A 9,681-nucleotide genomic window follows, 5' to 3' on the forward strand; every position below is an offset into this window, starting at 1 on the left:
TTCATTAGAAGTACAATTAAAAAATAAAAACTAACCTATTTATCATCTTAACAAGACGTCAATGAAAAAGCTTCCCGGCCACCAATAATGAGACGCAAAATACATTTTTTTTTTACAACAAATCAGATTATATATTCAACATTTCGACTTAGTACGTATTTTTAATTTAATTGTCGAAATTCTTCTCATATTTTTTGGGTATTTTTGTGGAAAAAGGTCAACTAGAGTTCTACGTAATGATGTATATTTTCTTCTTCTTTTTTTTTTTATTGGAGCTGATATCATTATTTCCCTGTTTGATTCCTCTCTACTGTACGCCCCAAAGCAAATCAGTCGTGTGTCAAACAATAACATGCGAACATGAGAGGAATGGTGCAAAAACAGTAAGTAGGTCACATAGCAATTTATTTCACAAAAAAAAAGAGGGAGGATGAGGGGGTGAGTGGGTTGGGAAGTGGGGCACGGTGTATGCAGAGGCGGCGGCGGCGGCGCCGGCATTTTTTGTTATTTTGGGGGAGAAAGCAGACTGAGCTTTATGGTTTTGTGTATGATTACTTGATCGGTCAAAGGAAAGTTACAGAAGAGCTCTCAAAATGTGATGATTTTATTTAAGGTGAGAGTGATATGGTGGTCCCTGGAGCATCATGATACTCACTCACTCACTCAGTCAACTGTATTGATCAGCTGTCAATAAACTGAGCGTCCCACCAAACACACACATACTTGCACTAATATTCCAAGAGCAAATAGAAGACATTCAATTGAACCAAATGCAGTAATTTTCAAGTACATACACATTTCCTGATCTTAATTAAGCCTGTATGTCATCATGCATAGAAATAATGCTCCACATCTTTGTAAAAGTTCAAATTACTAACAAAATGTACTCTTGAATGATTAAAAAACGTTGATAGTTTTTATTCTGTATGTCATATTCCTTTAAAATGGAAAATATTTATTTGTATGCATTTTAACAGGTCAACGGGTTCAGTGATTGTTCTTAATGGGCTGGAAAATACAATATATTAGTGGAATCAAAATATGGATTAAAATCAAACATTGCAGAGAAACAGTACATTTCTGTTTATTGAAATAATCTAAAATTAATCTAGCATGTTTACTGAGATATTTGAACAATGTACATTTAATCAAGAAAATGGGTAATTAACTGGAGAACACTTTAAATATTTGTGTCTATTAAAGTGGTTTCATCTACAGTGAGAAATGATTGCGTATTTTAACAGTTACTAATTACTATGATTCTGAATAAAGTTGGAAATATGATACATGAGTATTGAAGAGGCATTTGTTTTAATATCGTGAGAGTATTTAGTGGTCGATGGGATACAATCTGTGCAGACTGAGGCTGTGCAAAAGCCATATTAACACATGAGCGAGGCTCTAGAGCACCAGTCTTCTCTAATGACTCCGTAATCCCGCCCAAATACTGCCTGTTTGCTAATCTCTCCATCGGATTACCCAAGTGGGGACGAACCCTGCGCTCTACTTGTCTCGACTGGGCTCAACACCGAGCCGCCGCCGCCGCCTCCTCTGGCATGGGAAACCTCCTATAGACTCAATCTCATGCAACCAATTTTGCTTGTTACCGTACGGTGAACTTAATAGAGAGCAATTTGCATATGTTCATACATTGGTCGACTTTTATTCTCCCACAAGCAACCTTGTTTTATACGGGGAATCTACAATGTTCTTGTTCAGGGAACCTTATGTCCTAATACATGAACTTAATGTTTTCTTATTAACTGAGCCAACAAAGTAAATAATATAAATATCAACCTATTTTCACATGTACTGAACCTCCCATTTAAACAGGTTGCTAATAAAGTGAACCCCTTGAAACTCTTTTTAACTTTTAGTTATGAGGCAAGGGTTGTATATTGATTGGGTGGTATATAGTAACCTTTTTTGTCATATTTTTGGAAGAATTTGTGAACAAAATCTCACCTCAGAAACTTTCACTTTACCATTTGACCTTTCGATTGTGTTAGTGTGTTTTTATAACCGTACCCATCATATTTATTTTTAAAAATGATACTTTTAGATACAATTGTTGGTGCCAATTTTCCATTAATTATCAAGATAAATTATGATTTATAGGGACTACTCAAAGGCTTCTTTGCTCATGTTTTCATATTTTAAAATCTTGGATTTTACAAAATATGGAGGCTCCCAGTTTATTAGCATAGAAAAGCAATGATTATAATGTACAAGTTACAATTAAATATTATAATTATATGTTATGCGCATGTTTGCAGATGAAATGATAGTGGTTTTAAAAACGGGCAAGGTTAGGGAATACAACTCTTTTAATGCACTACAATTATAATCTGGGTTTAGTAGTATTATAGATTTTTTCTAAATCCTTTTAATGAGACCCTGATAAAGCTAAAAGAAGAAAGCTTAATTTGTGGAAAGCAACGGAAGATAATCAACTTGTATTCATAGTTTTTATTAAATTTAAAACACAAAAAGAGGAAAAAACTGCTTGAATCCGAGCAAATGCCAGCGCCATTTTCAGTTATTTGACATCAGACATTGATAGAAGTAGTCTTATTTTATTGGTCACACGACCATAACATCTTATTCTTTATATCCGCTATTGAAAAACGCCATTTTGTGCAGTCTTTGAGGGCCTAAAAATGTCGGCTTGATTTTCCAGTGGAGATTGTATGCGTAGTCTTGTGTGTGTGTGTGTGTGTGTGTGTGTGTGTGTGTGTGTGCACGCGTCAATGTGTGTATCTGTCCTATGCACTGTAGCTCAAACTGCGACATAGTAATGCTCGACGTAGCGTGGACAAAAAATCGGACCTGCATTTTATTGACGGTATATAAAATAAATCTATAAATGGGGACATTTTGTTTTGCCAAAACACCTCAAAAAACGATGAAAACAGCGCTAAAAATGTGCAGGTAAATGCAGCAGTTAAAAAAAATGTAAATGAAGGATTCGTGCAACATGAAGGAAAAGTACCTCAAATAAACTAAAATAAAATAGAATGTAATGATTGTATTTTTCCCTTTTTTTGACCCTTCAAGCATTTCACACACAAAAAACGAGTGAAATAGAAACAAAGCATCCTGCGCTACCATACCAGATGGATGCATTACGGTTGTAAAGGTTTGGGAAGTGAAGCATGAGATGGAGGTACGTTCGATTCAACGTTAGCAGAGGAAAAAGGGGTGCTTGTGGCGGGGGGCTTTTTGTTCCTGCGGCTGTCCCGTTTCCTGCGATCAGCTGATGGATGATGAAGCGCGGAAAGGGTCAGGGGGCAAAACCTTGCATTGTCAGCTCAGCCGCCCGCCACTCTTCTCGCACCCCCCAACCCATCTCCCGTGGGGGTTCCCCTCCCTTAGACGCACCCTACCCCGTTTGCTGTGCACCCTCCTGCAGCATTTATATCATTTTAGCCAGCGCTTTTTTGAAAAGAAATATTTCAGTGCCATTGACGATGATGGACATGTTATGACTTGGCTGTTTTTAGTGTTTTTTTTGTGAATTTAAATTAGTTCGTCATGAGTAGAGTAGCCCAATCTGTTTGAACTAGGAGGGCTGATAGCCAATAAAAAAACAGCAGGCAGTTCAAATGGATTGGGTGTCTATCAAAGTCAATGGCAGCTAATGTGTTAACATATTAAAAAAATGGTATTTCTTTAGTTTTGACTATGATAGGATAATGAGGTTTATTTTAAAAATTGATATATTGTTCATAGATTGTACAATTTTGAGATTAGAGGCCCATGACCGTCCCTTTCTACAGTGAGACCTCGTACATTACAGATTCATATAGTGAAAATATATTGCTATTCAGTGACTTTAGTGAACCTCAGTTATTGTCATCGTGAATATCATGTGCTGGGCAAATGAACCTTAGATGTATTCATGCCGTGAATCTCATTCATACTCATAAATTGTCATAGAGAGGACCTCTTACTTTCTCATGTGATGAATCGAGTAATATGTTCCGTTTAAGGCAGTGTTTCGCCACCTACGGTGCCAAGAAGTCATGCGTTGTAATATTCTGTAGTAATATTATAAGATTAAAATCGTAATATGACAGGAGTTAAATCATATTGTAATATTACAAAATTGTAATTGGAATAGTACAAGTAAAAAAGATGCATCACATTGGTGAGAATGACTTAATATTGTTAATTTGGCCAGCAAATTTTAAGATTTTTCAGATGGGATGTACATTGAGATTTTTTCAATCCAAAAAAATGTGCTAATACAATAAATCTCATGGGTTTGCTGCAATGAATTTTTACGTTCTCTCAGCAAGAACCCTATACGTTCTAATAAAACTAATCAGCAATGTGTCATAGAGAAACCTATGGAGTGCACTCAGATGATCATAAAGAGAGTCTAAACTGTTCTTATGCAGCGAACCTTAGTGTGCAAGCCATCTCAATAAAACTTGAATCTTGTCTTAAAAATGGAAGGGACTTTTTAGTTGTCCAAGTTGTATTTTTTATATTTGAGCTTTCTAAAACTGCAAATATTCTTGAAATCTAGTAAGAAGTGGCAAATAATCACAAAAATGAGGAAATTTAAGTCAATAAATTATGACAAAGTGGCCTTAGAACCACAATGCAGTGTTGAGCAACCATGCTTTAACCAAAACAACTGAATGAGCAAATTTAAGACTTTCAACAATGATAAGACTCGCGTTGACGTTACCGTAAATGTTTCTGAGGTTTGAGTTTGATCATTCTAATTATATCCCCAACAATCCATGATCAAATAAGAATATTCCCTGCAGAGCCAGCCGGGTTGAACGGCTTACAAATGTCCGCATGCAGAATAATAAATCCGGAAGATTTTTTTTTTGCCTTTGAACCTCATAAAGTATGTGGCCTGAATGTTAGTCGAGTACATTCTCCTCTTGTGCAATGTGATTTTAGTCTATTCTCCGAACCTCTGCAATTCTCAATCCGTAAACTCTTGCAAGCGCCCAACGCGCATAACATAAAACCTGACACACTTCTAGACCATAGACCATGTATACTCTTCTGCACCAAAACTCAAAGACAATCTCTTCAATTTACCACAACGCATCGAACCCCAACGACCTCCATTGCGTACACCAAATCTCCGCACTACATATACGTGCAAGTACATAGACAAGCCATCATTCCACCCCTATCCCCCATTTTGCCAAAACCATCGCATTCACCGCACGGCACCCCACCCCCAGCCCAGTTTTTCCTGTGTAATCCCTGCCAGCTGGCCTCGTTGGTTAATCCCTCTGCACTGATCAGATAGGCCACGCATCCAGTACGGGACAGGGGCAGATAGGGGCGGGACGCTCCTGTCTACGCGTGAGTGTGTGTGTGCGTTGATGAGGTGGGGGGTGGCGTCGACCAGAAAGCATAAATTGCCGCTCATGCCTTCGCCTCGGCGCAGTGTGTCTGTGCGCGAGCCAGTCGCCCCTTCCTCCTCCTCCTCCTCTTCCTCCATCCCTTTATCTCCTCTTCCCTTGGATGCTCATACATATATACCTTCTTGGCTTATATATGTAAGATTTTGGGCTTTTTTTGTACCTTCCCTGAATGGATTTCTCCTACCGCAACGGTATATAGCTATTTGTTTTTCTTATTTTTTTTAAACCCCTTCTACCTGTTTATTTTTTTTTCCTGACTGCATGCCTCCTATCCCTTGTTGTCTGCCATCCAAGCATCCCAGCATCCCGCCTTTATCTCGTCAGCCAACCAAAAAAAAAGGACCTCAAGGATGCGGAATCGGGGACCAACGGATGCGCCAAAACAAGAGGAAATACTGCAGCCTCCTCTCCTGTTCTCCTCATCTGGGATATGACAACAAGCGCATTTGTTATTTTTCTAGGTAAAACGTTTCATTGTGAGAAAAAAAGAAAAGTTATAAAGTTCCCTTGGACTAAGATTTATGCTTAAAACTCGCTTATTTGCAGCATGTTAGCAACCGAGAAGTGACGGGAGAGTGGGAGGACGGGAGGGAGGAAGAAAGGGAGATAACGACGCGGCTTTACCGACTGTAACGATGCGACGCTTAAAGCTGTTAAGCTGCGGCGCTGGAGTAGGGATGATGGCGTCGTGTGCAGGAATGGGCGCAGCCACTCGAACATAACTCGCTAATATCTCGCATCGATGCATGCTTTTTTATTTATTTTTTATGTATTTTTTCGGGGGAGGTGTACAGTGCCATTTTTTCGTATACATTGTCCTCATACGCGGCCACGTCGGGTAACGTCAAGAGGTTCCGATGTTTGGTTTGAGCTCTTTGTGTTCACAGTGGACCTTGATTTAATTTCAATACAATTAAGGCACGCGGTGAATGCCAAGAGAGAAGCCACAGTCTTCACTTACCTGACGGCGGGATGTCACGTACGTGCGGGCCGACCGCAGGACGCGCCGTCGTCACACAAAAGGCGCAGTGAAGGTTAAGCGGCTTTAGACGGGGGAATCTGCGTCGGTTGGCGTCAAAATCGGGGAAATGATCGGGTTGTTGTAAGAACCACTTAAGCAGTGAGGGCCAAGTGGACAGAGGGGTCGCATGAAGGGTTGATGGGGGGAGGGGGGTGCCATGTGGTGACAGCGGGCCACTTTGAAGGTCTGCCAGTTTACGACTGACCTGCAATGGCAGAGCAAGGTTAGGAAAAAGGATAAATGAGGAAAAATGAATGGATGCTGATTCAGAGCTAACATATGTAAAAATGAATGATGCTAAGATTTTAGAGAAATTCTTTTATAAGGTAAAAACTGCATTTAAAAAAACAGGAAAACAAGGTTTTTTATAGAGGATAAATCGTAATACAAGAAAAATATACATCATATGTTTATTTATATAGATATTTGGTATCTTTAATGATTATTTTAAAACATATATATTGAAAATATTATTTCAATCTGATACTTTTTATTTTCCACATATTTAGATGTATTTTTTTTTCTGTTGTAAAAAAAAATCTCAATAAAGATTTCAATTCCTGCAGCAAATATTCATGTTGGTTTTCAATGTAAAAAAAAAAGGAAAAAAAAGGAAAATATTGCTATTTCTTTTTACTCAGATCAACAATTGTGCTCATTTGAATCCTCTTTCAACAAGCGGTCCACATTTGGCCCACAACATCATTTACCGCGGTCCGAAACAAATAAAATTTCAGAGTGAGTATTTGAAAAAGTCCTGAAACAATGTTCTAATCATACAAAAACGAGTTCTATTTTCCATGTTATTTCTTTATGGGCGCAAATTACTCCCTCCTAGCAAACCCTACAACAAGAGTATTTAACGGACGCCATCCCTGCCGTTGCAATCACGGCACGCTTTAATGTTGTGATTTCCAGATTGAACAATGAGCACGTGTGGAAGGGCAAGTGTGCCGAGGTCATCAACTGCTTTTTTTTTCAGGCCGCCATCTTGCTCGCTGTCTGCGCATTATGCATTCGTCTATATAGAATTGGGACAACCTCTCCCCCCCTCCTCCCTCATTCCCCCTTCCTCTCTTTTGTAGAATTGAAGAAAGGCGGGGTGCATTAGACAGCAGGTGACCCCATATATATTAATATATACACCCTCAACGACCACCATATATCATCATGACATATTTTGAACGCCATTGTCAAAGGTACCTCTGTTTTGCATTCTGATTGTCCCAATGGGAAAAAGGTTGAGGCCTTGATTGTACTAAGGCTAAATTGTCCAACTATGGTAACTAACAATAATATAATATCACTATAAAGCAGCTGCACCATTATATATTCTTAGAAAACCATGAAAGATATATCATATCTCTACTAGTGCATATATTTAATAAGTGCAGGTTAAGTGGAAGGGACTAAGCTTTTTTATGGATTGGTTCCCTCAAAAAGAGAAATAATAGGATTATTTTAGTTTTTAAAATGATAAAAAAGAAGATAGATTGACAAAAAACACATCAAAATTGCAAAGTAAACAAATATAGGTCAACTGGATCCCAAAAAAGTTGGGTTTGAGTTTGCAAAAAGTGATATATATATATATTTATATATATATAAAAATATATAAAAATACAACATGAATGGAAGACATCTCTTTAGAGAATAAGCAGGCCATCTCATAGTGTTTAAAAAAATCACAAATGTGTTACAAAAATGACGGTTTGTTATAATCTGGCCAAAAAAATGGCTATTGTGACGTTCCATTGTAATGAAACTACATATACAATCAGTAGCCATTCATTTATTTTCTGTACCACTTATCCTCAGGTCGCAGGGGTGCTGGAGCCTATCCCAGCCAATGGTGGGTAACACACGCTTCATTGTTTGCCAGCCAATCGCAGGACACAATGAGACGAACAACCATTTATGGTCACACTCATACCTAGTGATAGTCAGTATATAAATAGAAATTACTTTTTGTTATGAATTTTAACTGCTAGTTTACTTTATTCAAAACAAAATAGAAGTGGTTAAGTTTTAGGCCCTTGGGACAGGTTAAGAGAACTTGTGCAAATACAATTCTCTTGTGGAATAAATATAATAGAGCAAGAATTTTCTGAACCATGGCTGAATGATCAATCTTTCTTTTTTGGTCATTTTATAGGAAACCCCCTTCGCTTAGGTGCACACACACATTTACACACATATATTAGAGACAAATCAATCTAATTTAGTCATGTAAATAGAGGTCGGCGGAGGCGACATGGCGAAGCGTCACTAATGGAAGAAAGAGATGGATGCCTTATGATAATGAAGGCACAATGAAGCACTAGAATGACCTTGCAGCACCAAGTATGGAATATAACACACACACAGACACACATCTTACAATAACAGGGCGAAACCTGGGCTCAACCTAACATTTTTCTTGTGTGCCAAGTTAAAATATCCCCAGTAAAAATGTACATTGCTAAAGGATGTGCCTCACAAGTATAAAAGCCCCCCCATCTAGTTTGACATGCACACTAGTTGGAAGAATTGCCTGGCAAAATGTCAAATGATGGTCCTCATGAATAGGCTCAGCAAAATATTAGGGACATTTCTGCTTCAATGTGTTAACTCATGACCAAAGGGGCCAATCAAAAGGGGGCATCGCATTGGATTTGACACATCAGTAGGTGAATTGATAAAATGGGGAGAATATATGGTACAGCTACAGAACATTTAATTAAACTGAAGAAAATTCAATCAAAGTAATTTAATACGAGTAACATTTTATTAAAACACTGTCTGAATCATTGTACATCATCATATTTAAAAACATGTTTTTGATAGTCCAACCAAAGTATACCTTAAAATATAAAATGAATACTAATACAAATTGGAATTGAACTAATTTTAAATGTTTTATATATATATATATATATATATATATATATATATATATATATATATATATATATATATATATATATATATATATATATATATATATATATATATATATATATATATATATATATATATATATATATATATATATATATATATGGTCAGTGAAAAAAAACACAAATAATGTAAAAAAAAGTAAAATATATCACACATGGACAAAAGAAAACTACAAAATGGAAAATTACTAAAGAAGTTTGTTAGTCTATTAATTAATGGATTTCTTAGTAATATTTTGAATGTTTTATGGTCAGTAAAAATAACACGATACAACACTCTTAAAAAGTTAAAAACACAAAAAGATGCAGATTGAGGAAA

The sequence above is a fragment of the Stigmatopora nigra genome, chromosome 13 (assembly GCF_051989575.1).
Source record: "Stigmatopora nigra isolate UIUO_SnigA chromosome 13, RoL_Snig_1.1, whole genome shotgun sequence".
NCBI classification, from domain to species: domain Eukaryota; kingdom Metazoa; phylum Chordata; class Actinopteri; order Syngnathiformes; family Syngnathidae; genus Stigmatopora; species Stigmatopora nigra.